Source organism: Eucyclogobius newberryi, unplaced genomic scaffold (genome assembly GCF_026437365.1).
Source record: "Eucyclogobius newberryi isolate DKJ021-1_F unplaced genomic scaffold, fEucNew1.0.hap1 SCAF_10, whole genome shotgun sequence".
Classification (NCBI taxonomy): domain Eukaryota; kingdom Metazoa; phylum Chordata; class Actinopteri; order Gobiiformes; family Gobiidae; genus Eucyclogobius; species Eucyclogobius newberryi.
Window position 1 is genome coordinate 21,129,656 of NW_027315724.1, and position 23,602 is coordinate 21,153,257.

The following is a 23,602-nucleotide window of genomic DNA, read 5'->3' on the forward strand; positions in this document are numbered from 1 at the left end:
TGAAGGTTGGGTCAAATGCAGAGGACATATTTCCCTACAGGGACAAGAAAATTCTACTTGTCTCCATTGAAATGTTGCTCAGCCTCAAATGATCCTCAATATTATGGCGACGAGCTGGATACAATAAGAATGCTTGTCTTTCAATGTGTTTTTGAGCAGCAAAAACACATGTTAACTAGATGAAGACAATTGCCAATAAAACTTGTGATTTCTCCTTTTGGACCACCTGTAGAGGCCCTCTCACCATAATCTCACGACAGTAATACGTGGTGTGCAGAGCTCTAGGCCTGCTCATGCTCACTCAGACATGCAGACGAATCTGTCGGATCGAACGTGCGCAGCATGCCGAGCCTTTCCTGACATCTCCCTCTCGTCCGTATCATCTTCATGCTGGTTATTATCTCTGTCATCTTGGCCTGGGTCCGCCTCCCCCCTCTCATTCTTTCTCTTCCTCCCTCTTTCTCCTTTTGGGTATATCATCTTGCCACACAGACATTGAGGCTGCAGCATGCGCCTGTCACATCCAGCTCCACATCGCACGCTGAATGTCCTGCACTCTCAATTGCCCTGGGACAGAAAGCCAAAAGTGTGTCGGGCGGTGCGCTTTCCCTTAACATGGTGTTTACAGCGTGAAGACCTAACTTTCCCGTTATTACATAAAACTTCCTTCTACCTCAACAGGCTGTCAGTGTTATTAAGATGTAACTGCCAGAGACCTGGAAAACAGGATATTTTAACTTGAACTATAAATTATTATTTTAAATAGTTAAAGAGGTCAAAGTTGAAGTGAAGCTCTGTAATCGAACTCGCAGCCACGTTTTCGTCAGGATAGTAGGTGTGTGGAGTGAAGGATTGAACCTAATGTAGCACTATAAGGAAATTGTCCCGCCTGTTAAGAGCAATACAAATCTACCGTATGTAGTTTTTTATTTGAAGTAGTCACAGAATTACCAGTATGACAGTATGTAGTAGTAGCATTATTAGCCATATCATAAAAGCACTTTTATACACACTGCGTTCAATTGCATGAAGCAAGAGGAGGTTTTGTGCTGCCAAGAGGAGCTTGATGGCTGGTTGCATTTGAGGAGTAAACATCTAATGGGTTATTGTGTAGTTCAGCCTGTGGGAGAGGCTTAATGCTCTCTCCACAATGGCACCAGCCCCCAACACCATGTCCAACAGGCGCTTTGCTTTCGCTGCAAGTCCTCAGAGGATCATCATCATTGCCTCCATAGCTCTGGAAGAAAGTGGCTCCAACTCTCTTGGCATGCCGCGATGTCAGCTGGTGCTCTCCACAAGACACACTGGCCAGCGAGCGCCCTGAGCGCCGTGAGCACCGTGAGCACCGACCCTATAGGAGCGAGGCTGCTCTGCTATGGAGGAAATACATTCATATCCGGTGTACAGTATTGGAGAGCATCTTTCAGGGGAAATTGTATATGTCAGCAGTTCTTTTCACTCCATGAGATGTTTTTGGATCCGTAATGAATTCCAGTTTGCACACATGTAATGCATGTTATGGAATAAAGACATATTTAGGCTTTTGTTCACCTAGAAATGACTAACAATATATTTATTATCCTGCTTCTTTGACACACTCACACCATTTGGTTGAGGAAGTGTCTTGCCCAAGGACACAACACGCAGCAGTGGGAGCAGGGTAACACACTTTGCCTTTACAGCTCTTGTCAAAACACTTTAATATGCCTTGTGAATACATTTTTGTCTTTTTTGCCATCAACTATGTTTCTGTAGTGTTTTCCGTGTAGAAGTGTGATTTGGCTGCAGTCTTTGTGATTACTTTGCTTCTTATACATCCATGTCTGCGACACAGAAGCTGCAAACATCTCTACTGGACCTTGTCATTGTCCTTTTCATTTCTATTTCCTGCCATGTCATATTCTTCTCCTTCTGTTCTTCGTACATTCCCAATGCCACAATGCCAAGGTTCCCAGTTCCAATTTTGAAACAACCTTAAATCGAGGCAAAAAAGCAATATGGCTCCAGTTAATGCTGGCATTTTGTTGAGTTTGTCCTTGTGCTTCCAATGCCACACTTCTACAGGCCGGTTTTATCTCGCTGCCAGAGCAGAGGACGCAGTCTGCGATCGACTGGAATAATGTTCTGCTAACTGTTAAGTGCATCTGAGAAAGTGATTACCTGGTTCATAGTGAAAAGCCTGAAGTAAACTGTCCAAAGGGGTATTGTGTGTGTGTTAACTTGAGGTGAGTCATTAACTGATCAAGGACGAATCACTTGCATTTGAAGTTGTGTTTAAGTGAAACATATTTTCACTCATCGTATTACTGCTGAATCTCTTTTATGATACTCTTGTACGCTCAAAGTTTGAAATGAGTTTGAATTCATCTTAACCATATGAGCAGGGTCTAGGTGCATATTACTAATGATTATTTATTTAGATGTGTTATAAGTTTCTTGTTAACAATAATGCAAATACGATTTTAATTTGAAATACTGAAATCGTTAAATCTATTTATTAATCCACAACAATATAACATTAATTTAAAAATAGAAAAGCATTTACCTGCACCCATGTAAATACAAAGAAGATGCAAGTCAGCGATGTAAAGTGAATTTCCAAGATTTACAATGGAATTATAGCTTGACTTAAGTTGCCTTTTGTCCGTGGTCTGGATGTGTCATTTGTGCTGCTGTGACTCTGGGCGCCACTTCATAATTTGTGGAATAAAAGGCTTTTGATAGAGGAGCAGCAGCACGTGGATCTGTTCATTCTGCTCACAAAAGCCGACAGAGACGAGCACAAACGCAGCAGCTTGACTTCAGATGGAGGAAGTGTGTCTCTGGTCATGACAAAAGGATGTTACATGGGTCTTATGTTTAATGATGTCTGTGTCACAGAACGAGCTCTGCCCACACGTACCGCTGTGTAAAATTAGGTCCTAATGCACCCACTCTTGTTATAAAAGTACTTGCCTAAAATATCAGGAAGCATTTGGTTAAAATGTCCACGGCAGATGGAGACATGATACGTCTGTGAATAATACTGTTCGTCACACTGTCTGACTAATCTCAATGTTGGCAGTGTTGCACAGCGGAAAGCCTGTTGTTCAGTTTGCTAGCATAGTATAAGTAATACGTGTTGTATATAAAATAAAATAAAAAAAATCTGAACTCCAGTACTGTCAATTTCCAATGTATATTTCTGTACCACATTGACTCGTTTTTGCACCTCTTTATACATTTCTAGAACATCGTATGTTTTAATTTTGCACTTCCAATGAGCCGTCCACTGACCCCTGCATGATCAGGCCACACAGTGTTATATTAGGCATGTTCCATTGTGCCTGGTCATTGTTTCTATTATGTTGTTTTTACAAGTTGAAAAATGAAAATATGTTTCTAATATTGTGAAGTAGAAGTAAAATTATACATGGTTTCCAGTTTTTTTTTAAACAAAACTGAAAAGTGCAGCATGCAGAAGTATTCAGCGGCTCAATACTTTGTGGAACTGCCTTTCGCTGCAATCGGAGCTGCAAATACAAGGCTCTACCGGCTTTGTAATTCTACAAGTTTCCGTTGCAAAAGAACTCAAGCTCAATCAGATTTGATGAACAGCTGTTTTCAGATCTGTTTACAGAAGAAATGAAATCTTAAATTGAGGTTTTTCTTTTGTTATACATTGTGTTTCTCTTTTGATGGTAAAAAAAAAAAAAACTTAAAAACTTTTTACTGCTCTTTTTTTATCAGTGCTAGTTTACGCTAGTCTTTTTTATATGAATTCTTCCTCTTCAAAAGGCGGACACAGTTTATCATGCTTCTCTGAGGTTCATTTCTAACTGTAGAGAACATGCAAACTTCTCAATTATGTATCTTCTCTTACCCAGTTGACCTAATTCATCCATGAAATTGTTCCTTTGCTTTTAAGCTCTTTGTTCGTGACCTGTGTCTGCAGAACACTGGCAGATACCCGGACCAGACGGTGTGAGGTAGACATTGATTGTGAGAGCAAAATGCTATGGATTTTCGCTTGCATTCATAAAAGTGATTACAGCTGTGGCTTCATGTTTTCATTAGGCACCAACAAAAGGTCATCCATCACACAACAAGCAGGGAGCAGCACACATGCTCTGCAGCTTTGTACAAAACCTATAGAGAATAGAGAGAAAGAGAAAGAGAAAGAAAAAGAGAAAGAGAAGACCAGCGAGTCCCTCCTACATTATGGTAAATTGCAGAATGGACTGGGATCCAACCCAGTCGCTCCAATTTCCAAAGGGAGTGATTGTCAGGGGATTAACCAATCACACAAACGCATTGTCCGTTCGTGTCCAAACAAACATGGTGGATCATGAGGAAAGAATAAAAATAACACAGACTGAGAAACGTTGCCGACTTCTGCTGAGTCAACAAGAGACGCACTAAACTCTGTAAATCTGAGGTAAATGAAGTTATATATTTGGTTCTGAATGTTCCAAACACATTTGAGAGACACGTGACACAAATTAGCGGCGGTGGTTGGACCGGTTCATGCTTGGAGAGTTTTTTGATGCCCCCCAATGGTCCGAATCCAGACCCTTCTGCATTTGAACATAATGTAGGAGGGACTGGCTGGTCAGGTAAGTAATTTGTAAGTAATTTGTGACTATTGAGGACAAAGATTCACATAAAATATAACAAGCACTATCTCTAGTCTGTAGTGGTTCCATTAACTTAACCCATCAGAACACAGGTCTTACCACATGTGGGCGGATGTATGGCACCCGTACCTGCCTGGCTGTGGGGATGAGCACCCTGCCTCCCGTACCTGCCTGGCTGTGGGGATGAGCACCCGTACCTGCCTGGCTGTGGGGATGAGCACCCTGCCTGCCGTACCTGCCTGGCTGTGGGGATGAGCACCCTGCCTGCCGTACCTGCCTGGCTGTGGGGATGAGCACCCGTACCTGCCTGGCTGTGGGGATGAGCACCCGTACCTGCCTGGCTGTGGGGATGAGCACCCTGCCTGCCGTACCTGCCTGGCTGTGGGGATGAGCACCCGTACCTGCCTGGCTGTGGGGATGAGCACCCGTATCTGTCTGGCTGTGGGGATGAGCACCCTGCCTGCCGTACCTGCCGTACCTGCCTGCTCCTGTGCACAGAGATGTACTACAGCAGCTGATAAACATCTTAATCCCGTATAATTACATCTGATCACACACTCTCGCGCACACACATGCAGCAGCCTCTCAGGTGAGCTCCTCATTCACTGCTTGGTAATTACCCTGTCTATCAAACAAATGAGCGAGGAAAAAATGCGAGGAACTAGGGAACAAGGAGAGGAGGAAGGAAGAAAGGAACAGCTGGACGAAGACTGAGAAAAGTTGATGAAGTCTGAAGGGAAAAACAAATGGGGAAAGCCAAAGTAAATATCCATCAAGTATAGATATAATTAGGCTATGCCACACAATTACTAGGATTGAGTTAAAATAATGTACGTATTAATAGTATTACTGTTACTGCCATTTATACTGTATCTGCCATCAAAACTAAATTCAATTTACCTACAAATTATAGCTTTAAATGGATTTACAAATTGCATGTGAACATGGGAGCTTGAGCTGCTCATCCAGGGAAACAACAGGTAAAACTCCCAGAGACTTTATGTGTTTAATTGTGACGTGGGAGAAGCAAAAACATACATTTGCTGACTTGTTTGAAAATGAATTAGTTGTGGTTATCTACACAGCAGCCCATGTTCTACTGGGCTTTCTGACCTACATGTGGTTTCTTGTCTCATCTTACTTTCAGTTCCAGTCATCCTCAGAATTCAAATCTTCCAAGTTTTGACTTGGACATTTTCACTATAAACTGTACATTTCCAACTCGGAATTTCTACTTGGAAACTCTGAGAAAATGTCAGAGCCCGAGTAGGAAAACCAAACATGGCTGCGTCCCGCGTTTGGTGACAGCTAAACACCCAACAACTTAATTAGTGATAGTACTTGTGTTATTTTACAGTATTTGCTCTACTGTCCACCTGCTGTCTGTAAAGCTCTTCCTGTGCTTCTGCTTCTGCAGTTATAAGTGCATGGTTATACTAATGTTGCTAAAGTCTACATGGACATAATGTCAACAAAAACAAACATTCACCCTCAAACATTGTTTCATAAACTGGAAATGTAATATCAATGTCCAGATCAATACATTGACGTATGTTGTTACTGTGATATACTGGGAATTGTTTTTCTGACTTGACAACTGCATCACAGAAACTCTGAGAAAATGTAACTCTGAGTCCGTCTTCTGAGGAGTGATCGCAGCATTCATTTGGTCTTGAGCAGATTATGAATGAATATCAATATGAATATGGGCCAACCCCCCCCCCAAAAAATGGGGGGCACTACAAGAATAAAGTCCTTACATTTTGACATTAAAGTCATAATATTATGAGATTAAAGTCGAAGCCAGAAAAAAGTATGACTAAACTCAGAATTTAACAAGAATAAAGTCATACATTTATGAGAATAAAGTCATAGTTTAGGGGCCGGTGTCAATGTTCCGATTCAAAGTGACGTGATCAGTTCACTTTCAGCACCACGGCCAGGACTCAATAGAACGGGATTGGATGAGTTGACAGCTTAGAACTACATAAAAGCCAGTAACAGATGTTAAAGTGTTTCCTGGCCTTTAAAACGATGTCTTACGTGTGCTGATTACAAGACAAGACACTGCCGTTTAGCAGCATTTTTCCTGTTACTCTGTCTGCACTTCCACTCAGCTCCTCCTGTCTAACGCCTGGATCGTGTTTGGCACAGCCAAAAAGCAATATGTTTTACACACACACCATCATCCATACAACTCATTCCACCTTTTACAGCCGAGTGACACAACTAGAGCCTAACACACCCATGTAGCCCAGGCTGATGACTACAATGAGAGGAGACTATAAAGACATAGTGCTTATGGCCATGGCATGAGCACAGCTCCAACACACGTGCACCAACGTCATATTCCAACTGTGAGGCACTGCAGCTCCACCAGCCCGTAGTGCTCTGATGTAAAACATATGCATAGAAAAAACTCATATGAACAGTCTCTTTGTACAAAGTTTGAAGGGTGAAGAGGCAGAAGTTGAGGGAGCAGATAATTGGTGAAAATGGTCCGAGACTCCCTCGCCTGCCGCGGTCAGTGTCCTGCCCAGTGTCCAGGACCTGAGCCACACACAGGACATTAACCAGAAGGACATGGAGGCACTGCATGGGGGAAATGATTGTTTGTGATGTATAAAAGGGCCGCATTATAAAGATTGACATCTATTGAGGGTTTTTGTATTCAATTTTAACCCTTCCAAGTCGAGTGCCATTTGCGTCCTGGCCGTGGTGCTGAAAATGAAATGCGTATCGGAGCCGGGCCTTTATTCTCTTTAAATTATGAGTTTATTCTCGTTAGATTATGAGTTTATTCTCATTAATTTATAATTCATATTTTTCATAATTTGGTAGTTTAGGCCCAAGTACTTTTTTCCACGTAAACATAATGTAGTTCCTTCCATGTTCCATCTGCAGCTCTCATTCCCTGTCCCACATGAGTCAAACATAATTCTACACCTCGGGATCTGCCTCGCATCATCTGAATAGCTATGATTGCAGCTAACGTCACAACTGTTCCCGCCAGGCTTCTCTGCATCGGCCGCCATCAGCGATCTCTTCTATGTCTGTAATACGGGACACCTACGTCTTTCTGCGGCTCATTTCAGCAATCACAGTCACTGTTGCCCTGAATGTATGATATCTGCAGTGTATATAAATGTGAGCTCTTACACTGAAACTGTCTTGCACCGGAAGTTCCGTTCATTAAAGTGAGTTCTGATTCAGTCAGAGACGCTAACGAAGACTCCTGTTTTTCCTCCACGAAAAGTGCGTGTTGTCCCGGTGTTTCCCGTCCCTACAATGATCCGACCAACAGGTTATGGGCCCAGAGGGAATGAAGGGAACCGGTGGAACCGTTTGTGCTTTGATGGAGAGGAAAGGAATTACGAATTATGGGAAACAAAGTTCCTCGGACACTTGCGGCTACTTGGGCTAAAAAGTACCATTTTGAACGAGCCCAGTGGCGGAGATGAAAATGACGGTGACGCTGATAAAAATGAGGAAGCCTATGCAATGCTGATACAACTTCTTGACGACAGAAGTCTTTCACTTGTGATGAGAGAAGCCACAGATGACGGGCGGAAAGCGCTGGAAATTTTGCGCGAGCACTATGCCGGTAAGGGAAAACCACGTGGCATTAGCCTCTACACTGAGCTAACGTCGCTACACAAAACAGCTAATGAAAGCATCACGGACTATATCATAAGAGCGGAGACGACAATTACAGCTCTGAGAAATGCTGAAGAGACTCTGAGTGACGGGTTGCTTATTGCAATGGTTCTGAAAGGATTACCTGAATCATTCAAGCCTTTTTTAATCCACGTGACTCAAAGTGACAGAGAAATGACTTTTGGAGAGTTCAAGGCAAAATTGAGGAGTTATGAATGCACAGAAAAGAGCACCAACTCTGAAGATAATGTGATGAAAGCAAATAACTGGGCAAAAGGAAAAAGTAGCTCAGACGTGACATGTTTCAACTGTAGAAAGAAAGGACATATGACTCGTGAATGCAGAAATGAACGAAAAGAACAATATGAGAAGCAGTGGTGCAGTTACTGTAAAAGCCCCACACATAAAGACAGTAACTGTAGACGACAAAAGAAAACCAACGCTAAACAAGCAGCTGACGCAGAAAACCACACTTTTGTATTTAAAGCAAGTAATTGTGATATGTTCAAACAAAAGGGCCTCATGGTGGACACAGGGGCTACGTCACACATTGTGACAGACATCCAAAGTTTCAAAACCTTTGATGAGACCTTCACACCTGAGAGACACTTCATGGAGCTGGCTGACGGGACGAGGACAAGTGGAGTTGCCCTGAATCGTGGAGTAGTAGAGATCTACCTGCAAGACGACGAGGGACGCAGAGTAAAGGCTACGCTGGACGGAGCACTTTACATCCCTACGTACCCACAGGACATCTTCTCAGTCCAGGCAGTAACCGCCAAAGGAGCTGCCATCACCTTTAAGAAGGGAGGTAACCAGCTAATCCATAAAAACGGTACAAAGTTTGACATAAAAGAATATGGACGGTTGTACTATCTAAATACTGTTAACAATGAGAATGCTGTTAATGATGAATGTCACAAATGTCATGATATAGAAACTTGGCACAAGATCCTTGGACATTGTAACTATGAAGATTTGACAAAATTAGAAAATGTCACTGAGGGAATGAAAATCAAGAGTAAAGCTAACAATTCTAGACCAGAATGTGAAGTTTGTGTAAAAGGGAAGTTTATTCAAACTCGAAACAGAGAGCCTGACACACGAGCAGAGGCAGTGTTAGAGCTAGTCCACACCGACCTGGCAGGACCAATAGAGCCAGAAGCTAAAGAGGGTTTTAAGTACACGCTGGCATTTACAGACGACTACTCTGGGGCAACATTTGTCTATTTCCTAAAGGCAAAAAGTGACACTGTTGAGGCGACTGAAAAATTCATTGCAGACGTCACACCTTATGGGAAAGTTAAACGTATGAGGTCAGATAATGGAACAGAATTCACTTCTAGACAGTTCCAGTCTTTACTCCGTAAGAATGCAATAAGACATGAGACCTCAGCGCCGTATTCACCCCACCAAAACGGGACGGCCGAGCGAAATTGGAGAACGCTTTTTGAGATGGCTCGGTGCATGTTACTTGAAAGTAATTTACCAAAAGACCTATGGACTTATGCTGTTATGACAGCCGCAGTGATTCACAATAGGTGTTATAGCAAGCGTACAGGAGAGACCCCTTATTACATGCTGACAGGGAAGAAGCCAGACATGTCCAAAATGCAAATATTTGGATCAGTTTGTTACAGTTATCGACAAGACAAAAAGAAACTAGACTCACGATGTAATGAAGGAGTTTTTGTGGGTTATGACAAAAACAGTCCGTCATATTTAGTGTATTACCCAGACACTGGACGAGTTCTGAAACACAGGTTGGTTAAGTTTCTCACTAAGAGTGTAGTTGAGCGCCATACCCAGACAAATAAAGATGAAGACGATGATTATGATCTACCAGTGGGATTGTTGCAGCGTCCCACTGCAAGAGACGAGACAAACGACGAGAGTCAAAGTGAGGCACAGGAGCCTAATATTGAAAGTTACGAGAACTGTACAAATGACTGTGAACCTGCAAAACAAGAACAGGAAGAACAAAGTAGGAGTAAAGAGCCACGTTACCCTAAAAGAAACCGGAAAAGTCCAATGTTTCTGAAATACTATGTTTGCAAAGAAGATGACCAAACCTTAACAAACATTGATTACTGTTACAGGGTGATGTATGGTGTGCCACAGACTTTTGAAGAAGCTGTACACTCCCCAAAGGCAAAGTTATGGACTAATGCCATGAAAGATGAAATGAAATCAATGAAAGAAAACGACACATACACGTTGACCACACTGCCAGAAGGTAAAAATGCAGTGGGGGGACGTTGGGTATTTACAGTAAAAGACAATGCAGATCATACTGAGACTTTTAAAGCCAGGTACGTTGCTAAAGGCTACAGTCAAGCACAAGGAATTGACTACAAGGAGACGTTTTCTCCAACTGCGGACATGACATCAGTACGCTGTCTGATGCAAATGGCAGTACAGAACAATTTAAAACTTCACCAAATGGACGTGAAAACTGCTTATTTGCATGCGCCAATTGATTGTGAGGTGTACATGGAGCAACCAGAAGGATTTGAAGTAAAGTCAGACACGGGTGAAAAGTTAGTTTGCAAACTTAACAAATCTTTATATGGTTTGAAACAATCTGGAAGAAACTGGAACAAGATGTTGCACGATCATCTATGTGAAAGAGGTTTTGTTCAGAATCCTGTAGATCATTGTGTTTACAACAGTCAAACAGAAAATGAGAGAGTTATTTTGATAATTTGGGTTGATGATGTTATTATTGCTACTGACAATGAATGTTCACTCAAAAATGTAAAGCAAATGTTACTCAAGGCACAGAGATAAAACTAAACCAGAGAAGGTATATCTCAAAAATACTCGAAAGGTTTAATATGTCAGACTGTAAGCCACGTTCTACTCCTTGTGAACAAAAACACAACTTTGATGCTGATGGTGAGCCAGTAGATGCAGCAAAGTATCGCAAACTAGTGGGCAGCTTGATATATTTAATGACTTGTACACGACCAGATTTAAGCTGGATTGTAAGCAAACTTTCTCAATATTTATCAGATCCAAAAGATCATCACTGGATAACCGCAAAACATGTGCTAAGATATCTAAAAGGTACATTGAACAAAGAGCTGTGTTATAAAAAGACAGAGGACAATCTGCACCTTATAGCATTCAGTGATGCAGATTGGGCAACATTCTACTGACCGAAGAAGTACTACGGGTTACTGTTTTGCCCTGACTAAAAGTGGGCCTGTTATATGTTGGAAAACTAGGAAGCAGGCAACAGTAGCTTTGTCAACATGTGAGGCGGAGTATATGGCCATGGCCGCCACCACTCAGGAGAGTTTATATCTTACACAACTACTGACAGGAATGGACAGTGAACGTGAATACTCACCAGTTCTTTTGTACGGCAATAATCAGGGTGCAATAGCATTATCGAAAAATCCCATAAATCGTCAGAGGTGTAAGCATATTGACATAAAATACCACTTTATTAGGTCTGCACTCAATGATGGGAAAATCTGTATAGAGTATTGTGCTACAGCAGACATGGTTGCAGATATTTTTACAAAATCTGTTGTCAAGCTAAAAATTGAGGTTTACAAATTTTCTTTTTGGAATGTAAATGTAAACTGTAATAGTTTAAAGGGGCATTTTTCGTTTGTATATATGTAAAATGTACAGTGTTAAGAGCAAGTGGGGGTGTTGCCCTGAATGTATGATATCTGCAGTGTATATAAATGTGAGCTCTTACACTGAAACTGTCTTGCACCGGAAGTTCCGTTCATTAAAGTGAGTTCTGATTCAGTCAGAGACGCTAACGAAGACTCCTGTTTTTCCTCCGCGAAAAGTGCGTGTTGTCCCGGTGTTCCTGTCCCTATAATGATCCGACCAACAGTCACCTCACTGGCCTCACTTCCTGTTCACACCTTCACTCAGAGCTGCTATCTATAGAGGTGGACAGAGTGGTCAGATGGTGGTCACAGTGGTCATAACCTCTACTCTGAATCACTGTATTAGGGTTAAATTTTAGTTTGCTTTCTTCTCATCCCATGATTAGCCTGAGACAAAACTCCAGTAGACGACAAAAGAGCTCTCTCAGTTCTTTTCGCTTTGTTGCCCTCCGTTCGTCTTCTTTGATTTGTTCTTATCTAGTCCATCCCTTCCATAGCGTAGTTAGAGCTAGATTAGATTTTCTTTTGATCCAGTTTTTGTAAGCTATACTTGTCCCCTTTTTCAAGTTTACCTTCATCGTTTGGTTTATATGTCTACGTAATTTGTGTTAAATACTAAAAGTCCAGACCAGTAGTTTAGACTGCTCTTCCATTGCGATCGTTCTTAGTAAACTACGCTCACACCATCTCCCGGGAGACCACAAGAGGAATAACAGCTCCAGCCACAGTTCATCATCACGGCCTTCTCTGCCTCAGCGTTTTAAACACGTTCTAGATGTCATAGAACTTCGGTGCGATCTGGTATATTCTGACACTCAACTGGACGAGCCAAAGAGTTTTGAAAAGTGACTCGGTTCTGTGTATTCCGTGTGCTTCCGGAGAAAGGATCAGCTTCAAGCGTCTCAACGATAAGCCCACCTCAGTTCGTGGCCTTAATTTTCAGAGTGGCTGAGTTTAGGAGCCGTAGTTCACCCTCTTGAGTAAATACTTGGCAGTTATTCAAGCTTCATTTCAATTTGCCTTCCCGTCATTGCGTTTGACATAATCCCCTGTTTTTCCTCCCATCCCATAAATGAAAGCCTCTGGTTAAACAAATCAACAACTTAAAATCTTTATTGAACATTGATTTTCTGGGAATTTTTCATGTCGTTGAACATTGCTGATTTGATTATCTGATGAATAAACCACAGGGGGGAAAAAATCTGGTTTTCCTGATTTTACTATGTTTATTATGAGCTGGTACTTCCCTTCAGCTCTAACAAAGTAGTGATTTAAATAGCAGGTATTTAGCATAATTGAGCTTTGTGCTGCTGTCTTGTCCTTTTTTTTCTTTAACACTAAATAACTCACACGTACAATCACGATCTCTTTTGGGACACTACAAGTAAATCCATTATTTGTATGTTAGATCTGTTTGCCTCACTCAGACTGCCCACTAACCTTTTGTGATTCTAGACACTGTTGCCCACTTTTGCTGGAAAAAATAATATTCATTCAAACTTGCTGATTCCAAGATGTTAATTTTCCCTCCATTATGCACCTTTTATTACATTTCTTATCCCTGCAACTTTCATTAATTTGGTTTCAAAGCAATAAAAAGTGAGAGTATGAGAGGAGCGGACACAGCACCAGTGGAGCTCAGGTTCTGCTCGACTTATGGACCGACCATTGACAGAGACACATCTGGAGATGGGCCAGAGGCCGGAGCCAGAACAACTGAGATTCAAAAAGTCAAAAGAGATTATGCATATTTCCTTGGAATATATTATTAAACTACAACATTTTGTTGATAACGACTTAATAAACTTAAAAAATGTATTATTATTTGAATACGTGTATAACCTGCATTTACAATGTTTTTCATTTGAAGAAGGACATTTTCAGTGCACTTTAGCCTCAATGTGGGACAATATAAGCTCATGGAGAGAACATTATCAGGGCTCGTCTTCTGATCCGATGGGCTCCGGTTCAAATCCCGCTCTCTCCTGGTAGCGCTGTCAGATCCATTGGCCCACAAGTCGGCGGTGTGATCCCAGCTGCCTCAGTGGAATACTGCCGTTGTGTCCTTGGACAAGGCACCGCACACACCCGACTCACCCCCAGTGTGCGTGAATAACTGGTGTGTGAGTGTGTGTGTGAATGGGCGACTGGTTCCTTTAAAAAAAAATAAAAAGTAAAACGCTTTGAGGTAGAAATGCATTATATACTGTGACCATTTGACATACCTGCTCGTAATGCCTGATCTCGTCTGCTCTCAGAAACAAGAAAAACAGAAAATCAAGTGCCAAATTGGAGCAGTTAGAGGAAATACGCTTTGAGTGAGTGAAGATGGAGAAGCGATATATAAATGCATTGTAATAACAATAATTATACCATCATAACATGGTTCAACGGTTATGAAGTGTCTTGCCTCAGGACAGAGCTACAGTTCCTCTAGCGCCCCACTGTGGTATCTGGTGTTCAGTCCCATCCTCCCGAGAGCTGATGAGATGGGCATTGCAGGTTTAGACTTCCAATGTCTCCGGTTTATCCCACATGAGGAGCTGAGCTATGGGTTCTGTCTACTGGCAAGCCAACTGGGAGTGTGGCCGAGCAGTTAATAATTTGATGGCAGAAATGCTCAGAACAAGTTTCACGAGGATTAATGGACTAAAAAACAACAGAGGAGGAATTCAGAATGGAGTATTTTTGACGCTCTTAGGGTAGAATATAAATAGGATTCATCAAACTACCGTGAAAGAAGCTAAATGCAGCTCCGGTATCTTTGTGATGAGGAAACAGTGTTAGAACAAGGTTTAAAAGTAAAGTTTGCATAATGTGTGTACTTTAAGAAGGCTACTTGCTGCTGTAACTCCATGGCACAAAATGGGAATGTTTTATTCTTACTCATTCACTGGTCCTGGCCACCCTTTTGTTTCCTAACACTGACTTTAGAGATGGCAACGCATCTAGACAAGCTCTCCTCCTGCCCCAGTCTATATAAGCCTACGTATGCTAATTCATGACACTTTCTTCTCTCTGTCTATTATTTATTCATTTGTTGGGTTGAGCTGATGTGTTTGGGCAGTAGTTTGTGGGCACAGACAGAGGAGCGGGCACAGTTGCATCAGCATAATAAGCTGACATAGCTGTGAAAACCAGTGGAAAGTTGGAGTGCTGCAAATGCTGTCTGTTGCAGTTACAGAGAAGGGGACGTAGCGGCTCATGATACGACTCGTAAGCATTAGCCTGAGGTCAATTGTGCAGACAGGATTAAAGATCACATCAATAACACAGTGGGAGGGCGAAATTAACTGCAATATGAACGTTGATTAGCAGGTTTAGAAAGAATAGATACACAAAAGGTCTCATGTACCACATTTTATTCTGGGTATTGATGTTCACAGCTACATTACAAACAGCATTAATCATAACTCTCCCAGAATACATTGCATGATTGTTTTTCATCCCGGGATACAACAGGGTAAAGTTATTTTCTAGCTCTGACTTTTTTATGATGACAACAAATAAATCAGCCGGTGTATAGTATCGTGCATGTGTGAAATCAGATGAAATAGCTAAACCCAACAGACAGACTCCCACTTATGTCTTCTTTTAGTCATGAATTACAAAGATTTCAGATACAAGAGTTATGTTTCATCATAGTAAACAAACTCCTCGCCTTCTCTTAAGTCACGCTCTACTTTTGTCAGGTGCACTGTGGGTCTCACCAGCTCACAGTTATTCACAGCTCTACTTTATCATGAAATATCTGATCTGCAGTATATCCAGTGCTTTAGGCTGTGTCCAGGGGAAACAACATTCTCACAGTATGCTCTGATTGCAGTGTTGTAACTAAATACAAACAACAACAAAATATGTATTCAGAGTACCAACTATTCCAGTGCTGTTACTTTTACTTTTGGTGGTATTCAGAATACCGTTACTTCTCTACAATCAAAGGAATATATATATTGGTATTTTATCGTGAAATTTAGGCTTTGAATCGCACTTAATTAATGTATTTTCTCTAATTTGGGATTAGGTCTTAGATTAGATTAGTTATTTTATCTAGTATATAAATGCATAACAAATAGTGATGAAGAAACATGTGTTTTCACACTAAAATCAAATGGATCTTAATATGAAAAGTAATCAGTATTGATAAGTACTCTGATCAGACCAACACGTGTAACAAGATGTGTACAATACACAATACATTTGTATTGCAGGTATTCAATATTCTGTAAATAAATCCATTTGCAAAGTATTCTTAGCAACATTTTACACCAAAGAACATTGTCCACAGACAGGGCAGCAAGTGAGAGCCGGGATTGAAGAGGACACGTGTTGTTGTGATGGTCAAAGGATTTGGCAAGAGTTAGTATTCCAAGCTCATTGTATTACACTTAACAGAGATGAAACTAATGAGTTATAATTAAAACTAGCAGATTAATCCAGTTCCAGCAGCCCTGCCCCGACTGCAGAATTTGACTCAAGAACTCTTACAAACTAAAACTAATCACAATGTTCTTAATGGACTGACAAATATCCCGCACACTGTGTTACTTGCAAAGTGACATTTTATTTACAGGTGGAGCGGCAACGTGTCGGCAACTAGGCCTTCATCACCCATTAGCCTGACGTGGGAACGAAACTTGAAACCATTATTATTATTCATCCGTTAGGTATATAGAATTATTATCAACAACATTGACAACATTCAGCAGAAAAAACAGACAAATGGTGTAATATTGTCGTAAATATTTCTTTTCACATTTCAGTCTTTGCAGAGCTCTTTGCATTACCAGGTCCATGGTTCCTCTGGTTTTATTCATACCTCATTAGCTTAGGGATGGATTGAATGATGATCAAACAGTTCATCATTTCACTGACTCATAATATATTTCTATGGACATTTTTGAGCTTTGACAGTTGAACCTCCTCCTCCTCACAGCTTTCCCCGACACGCTCCTTCTCGCCATCAATCACAAAGCCGCTGCCTTCGTGCCTCTGAGCCCGCCGCTGTTCTTCAAGCACCGCCTTGTCACGCGAAAGGTCTATCTGCTCTGTGCAATGCCCTACTCACTGACCTTCAGGCCGTCGTAGAACTTCTCTTCGTAGAACTTCACTCTTTATCCTCTGCTTTTTTTCCTCATGTTTTTTATGTAGCTGTTCCTGGCGAGCTCTCCCATCATCGAGCTGTTTGGGCAATAGTCCGGTGTGATCCCTCATTTATCCAGGAGCGTTCCATGCTAGAAAAAAAGAGTGTGTTTTGACTCTGGACTGGACGTTTCGAGTCTCAGCCAAGAGAGGGATTGAGAATGACTCTTGGATGAGACTCAAAACGTCCAGTCCAGAGTCCAGATGACAACAACTGAATCTTTCACTAGAATACAGCTGGTTGAACCGGTGATTTATCACCTGTCTTTTTTCCCACTTCCTGGCTCGATTGTCATGAAACTGTTAAATGTACATACTAAAATAGATAAAATATACAATAATGTGCAGATACTGTTCCTTTTAAATGTATTTTTTATGAACCAACTTTGAATAAACCACAAGAAACACAAGACTTTTACTCAAAGTGCTGTACTTATTTATTTTGTTAACCTTTATTTGGTAGGAACCCAGTGACATCGAGACCTCTTTTTTGAGGGCGACCTGAGGAAAAGTGAAGATTTTGCCGCTCACAAACCATAAAAACATTTACACATATTTTCTTACTTCAATAAAAATATCCGAAGTATTAAATATTTCTGTGAAACCAGTCCAGCATGTACAATGTCCTTAAAAGGAAGCTAAATACCCTTGTTTGGTCATGAAAGGCACTGTATAAATCTATTGCATAATTGTATTACTCGGTGTCAGTTAAATGAGTAGCATTTCACTTTAAACACACAAGAAAGTGGTTATCACCCAAGAAATGTTATCATTACTTATTCATCATCTAGTTTTATGCAAATAAGGGATTATATCACAGAGTTGCTGCCAATCTTCTGAAGAGCACGGAGAACCGAGCTGCCTTGATGTGTGACAATCAAACATCAATTTTGAAAAAGTTTGGTCACCTGTGTAATACAACTTATCTTTTTGAGCATCATGGGTGTTGTCAGATTTTATTAGGAGAGCTATTGACTGGTAGAAAATATCAAAATGAAATAGACATTATTTGCTCTCTGTCAGCTTCTATCAGCGACAAAAACATTGATCAAAGCAAAATCATCAGTTATGAACTCTTCTGTGATTGAAAGCTTTAAAAATTGAATCATCTTGCACTCAATAAGCCCGTTGGAAAGGTAATATTCCAGCATTTGGTCCTGTGTATGGTATCACACTCACACACCATATTGCACATTAAAATTACTGAAGCAAAATATTCACCGCTGAACATCCATAGAACGGTCTGGTCCCTGCAATCGTCTCCGTGCCACCAGCTAAAGGAGGACTACTGGACTGGAAGAGCTGCATTCAATTTTCTGCCTGTTCCTAACATGGAGTTCAGTGCTGCCTGCAGCGCTGCATACCGATTTAAGAACAAAGACTTTCACAATGGGATGGAAAAATGTGAATAGAGCCTTCAAAATGACACTTGCCGGTTACATCATTACTCTGCACACTTAAATGTCAGAAACAGTTTGGGTGTTTTTGATGTAGATAAATATGTTTATCTGCCAGTGGTGGCATGTTCTTTCTCTCTGGGCCCGTTGCAAATTAAATGAAAAGTCATAGTATTTTTTCACATTGGTCTTCATACTGGATGCTGTGCGAGCCATATGGTTATAGTGTGAAATATATTGAGTTGCTTCAGTCATTTGCATGTGACCCTGTTTCTCCTGGACAGTAATATCTGATTCTGCAGAAGTCTGCCGGCCTCATTAACAACCTGTCCTCGTGTGGAGGAGATGAGAACCTGTGACTAATAACAGAGCACAGGCAATTTCAATGTGAGGCTTTATTATTATGGCTAACCATATGTATCTGCAATATAACTTTACAAAGATAATTTGACTATTCAAATTGCTCTTTTCATTTAAAATGTAATTAAACTTAGTTCCCTAAATCATTTTTTCAACAATAACATAGTTCAAGCTATTTCATTCACAACTGTCTTACACTTGATCATGTAGCACCCCTAGTGGTCATGACCTGAAACAACCGCACAGAGTTCAGGAGCTGGCCCAGCACAGGCACACGTGCTATATTCTTCTTTACACACTCATGCATTCATACAAAGTGACGTCCATCCTTTTAGTCCCGGCGCTGCCACGGCGCCCCAGGCCAGGGCAAATAGGAATCAGTCAGTTTAAGGGGATGAGGTGTGACAGACACGTACCGTAAAACATGGGCACATCTCCCACTGGCTTGTCTCTTGAACCATCCATGCTGCACACTCTAATGGGCAAAAGATGCTTCACTACTCTCCAACGCACACTGCCATTTACATACGCACTTGGTCTGGTGAATATATTCGGTGCGCAGGAATCGCTGTAGCGTCCACTTTTCCTCCAGCAGGAAGATGCAGAGCTGAGAATGCTAGTGCAGAGAAGAATTGGTGTGGTTCAAGTTACCTTTTTTATTCCGGGCTAGTGAGCCATCGTATTATAACAAGTCCTTATTATGAGGGAATGGAATCATGCAAAGGTGTCAAGCTGGTCGCTCTCATGCCCTTTAGCTGGGCTCTCAGTGATGCACATGGAGGTGTTAACCCACTGCACATCTCCCTGTTTTAGCTGCACGGTTGAGCAGACAGGTATAATGTGTATAATGTGTGCTGTGGAAGACACGGAGGACTTGTGAAACTGCTGTTGGGTCCTCGGTGTTTGACTGGTGTGTGATTATCATATCAAGCATTCATTTGCAGTTAGAAATGTCACGATATTAAAAGTGTTCCAATTGTTGTGAGAAAAAAACATTACAATGCGAAGATCATGAACAAGCAACAGTAAAATCTTTTCTAATAATGATTAATTCTCAATGACGAATCAATGTGACAAAAACAGAAAGACATTTAAATAAAAATGTTTTACTATATTGAAACTGTCATTTTGTTAAATTATTTTTGTAGTTCTCACTTTAAAAAAAATATGACCTAAATAATCACAGTGATCACATCAGAAAGCTCCGATACAGCAAATAATGAAATATTCTTTAAAAATAACAATAATTTAAATTCACCAGAATTTTTCCAAATGTGATGTAATATTTTCTGTGGTAGCATTTTATTCAACAACGTTCACTCTTGACACGCTACAACTTGTATTGTATTTTGCTACCGTATATCATAATCCTGATCATAATCATACAATAAAATACATTGTGCAAATAAAATGACTTATGATACACTGCTGTGTATAAAAGGCTATTCTCTGTGCACCTGATGTGCTAATTCAAGGCCTCTCCCCCTTTATTCAGGACTCATTAATTAGCCACATAGACAAAACAGAGAACGATGCATGGGAAAATGTGGGAGTCGAGACCAGACCTTGACAGGGATAATACTGCTTAAGTCGGTAAAAATATCTACTGGGAGAGCGCTGGAGGATAGTGAAGCACACGGCCCTGCACTAACCTTGTGCACACATGAGAACACTGACACAAAGCACATGGTAAATATTAGCCCGACATTCTCCCCTCTACTGTATTAATAGACTTCACCAGGTCCCAGAACGTTACCACAACCAGGTGAATGCAGTTTCTGTCCGGGCAGATGTATATATACTGGTTCTGTGTTAAAATAATTTGAATAAACAGTCAAAATGTAAAAGGAAGCCAAGCAGAAAATAAAGAATACAATAACGTATTTGAAAATGTGGGTAGTTTGTGGACTGCACTCAGGTCTAAATCCACATAAACCCCCGGAAGACACATACCAGTTAACTCAGCGGGAACATATCCACCGACAATATTCAGTGCCTGTGCAGGAGGTGGAAGTAGTGCTTCATTCACTAAAGGAGTAAACCAGAGCCAAAAGCAGGGTCTCCTCGTCGTGTTGATCTTGGGCCATTTTCTTCAGCCCGACATTCTCTACTGTATTAATGGACTTCGCCAGGTCCCAGAATGTTACCACAACCAGGTGAATGCAGTTTCTGTCTGGGCAGATGTATATATACTGGTTCTGTGTTAAAATAATTTGAATAAACAGTCAAAATGTAAAAGGAAGCCAAGCAGAATTTAAGACTTGGGTAGTTTGTGGGCTGTACTCAGGTCTAAATCCACATAAACCCCCGGAAGACACATACCAGTTAACTCAGCGGGAACATATCCACCGACAATATTCAGTGCCTGTGCAGGAGGTGGAAGTAGTGCTTCATTCACTAAAGGAGTAAACCAGAGCCAAAAGCAGGGTCTCCTCATCGTGTTGATCTAGGGCCATTTTCTTCACTGGTGTCAAAGATGGAAGAAAAATACAGACGGCACCATGCCAAGGCCAACACACCACACTGGTCCAGATGATTCAGAATCCATTTAGAAATAACAAAGTGATGCAGGGTCTGGTCAGAGCAGCAGGTGTTCGGACCCAGAGTGACAGTGGAAAACTTTAAATAAGGCTGTTTTTCAGTCAGGTCGCCTCGGAAACTCTTCGTTTTGTGTTCAATCTCACAGTGTATTTGTGCAGCGGTGCAAACAGTGCTCTATGACAAATCTTATCTGGACTTTAGCTGCAGTAGATAACCAACCAGGCCTGCTCTAGTTTCACTGTGATTTCTAAAGGTGGACATGATGTGTTCGTTCTGTTTTTGCACAACCTTGAGATGCCATTCATATTCATATTCACCAGATGTATGTCTCCCATCCAAGCTCTATCCAGGGCCTGTCTTAGCTTAGCTTCTGAGATGTATCAACACAAAAGGCAGAAAATAACACAACAGCCCAAATAATTGAAAACCAGCGTAATTTACTCATCCGTCCACTATCAGGTGACTACTGTATTGGCTTGGTTATGGAAGTTATGGAAAAAAACACCCTTATAAATCAGGATTTGTATCAGATTACCATGTATGGTTTGCTTTTGTGTTTTATTGTTGTTGTTTTTTTCACTTTAGTTAAAATTTAGTGTAAAGGTCAATTTGACACATTTATTGTGATAAAATGTGAATATATGATTATATTTCTGTGATGTATTTTATCTGCATAATAGTGATATTTTATCTGCATCATTAGTCTAAGAGAAGAACGGGTGTGTGACAGCATTTGTTTGTGAAGGGGTCGTAAAGATGGGCCAAAGGATGTTTACCCGAGGGGGGTGACAGCCCAGAGGAGTTTGGGTAATGTTTACCCAAGGCTTGATCTCTACGGAAAAATACCAAGTGCCTTGATGTGAGGCTGACCAATGAGAAATGTGACCCGCCTATTCCAGAATATCTAATAAAACCAACCAGCATGGGAAAAAACAGGGTGAGACGCAGGAGGATCACGCAGGCTGCGTACCACAGCTTGCGTGATCAGTCCCCGCGTTTTCTCCCATGCATGCCATACAAATGTCTGACATTTCTGTGTCGTTTCATATTCTAAGTTGAATTGTGTTCTCGATGTGTTAAGGAATAGCATCTGGTGTTTGTCTCATCTCAGAACATTTTCTGGTCCTATCGAGCCGGACGACCAGCTGCCCTTCGCGGAGATTGACGGGTGAATCGGTGAAGTCTGTGCACAGCTGAAAGAAGTCCACTTTTCCCGTGGCCGCCCATCGCACCTCATTCTCCGCGAGGAGAGCGCGTCGTTTCGAAGCAGCAGGAGAACACAGACGACAAAGAAGGTCAGACAAAACTTTGTGTGTGAAAAAGAGTTAGCCATGAAACGTTTTATGCATTAGTTTGATATTTACTGAAAAAATATTGAAGGCTCTTATTGAATGCCCAGTTTAGGTGTTACTGAGGAAATACCCAGTTTAATATTACTGAGGAAATATTTTAGGCTCTTATGCCCAGTTTAGGTATTACTGAGGAAATACCCAGTTTAATATTACTGAGGAAATATTGTAAGCTTATGGACGAGATAAGTTTCTCACATAAGCAAGGAGTTTGATTATTGCTGGAAAAATATTGGTTGGCGTTGTGTAGATAAGTTTCTCACCGAAAGAAAGTCATGAAGCCTTATGCCGAGTTGTTACTGACATAAAGATGAGTGAATGTAAGCGCTGTGCACGAGCGAAGTAAGTAAGAGAGAAGTGTGAATGTGTGAATGAGGATTAATAAGTGATTAACTAACAAGTGTGAATCACAATTAATTCATACAAGGGTCACAAGGCGTTATTCTGAGAGATCTAAAATTTGCAGTCACGGGTGAATCTTAAACACCACGTTTATGTCCGGAGGAATCTAATAAGGAATTTTCTCTAGAAGCTTGACATTGACCGTGACTGTAAAGCAAGTAGCATTTCTCTCAGACGACCAAGACCACATAATGCCAGAATTATCACCCCAAACTGTAAAAAGACAAAGGAAAAGTCATAAGAGGATTTTGGAGGGAGACTTCCAGTATGCTCAGATGACGTGGCAGAGAGGGGGAGATAAGGGGGGTCAACAAGACAGGAGAATGGGAAGAAGAAAGCAGTTCAGAGGACGCTCTGAACTGATGAAATAAGTAAAACTAAACTCAGCTGGTTTTAAATTTTAGTATTTGAGAGCTCTGTAGAACAAATTTAGGGTTTTGTTTTGATTGACAACAATCAATTATAAAGATTTCATTAAAACTTGATAAGAGATGAAGATGAAT

General features: G+C 41.1%; 1 protein-coding gene across 1 annotated transcript in view; it reads left to right on the forward strand.

Moving 5' to 3' along the window:
* Positions 1 to 774: 774 nt before the first annotated feature.
* The window catches only part of bcap29 (B cell receptor associated protein 29), a 133,457-nt gene continuing 110,629 nt past the window's right edge, over positions 775 to 23,602 (forward strand). Inside the window, exon 1 of the mRNA XM_072462514.1 lies at positions 775 to 784. The gene's annotated coding sequence lies outside the window, so the exon portion shown is untranslated. The remainder of the gene's footprint in view (positions 785 to 23,602) is intronic.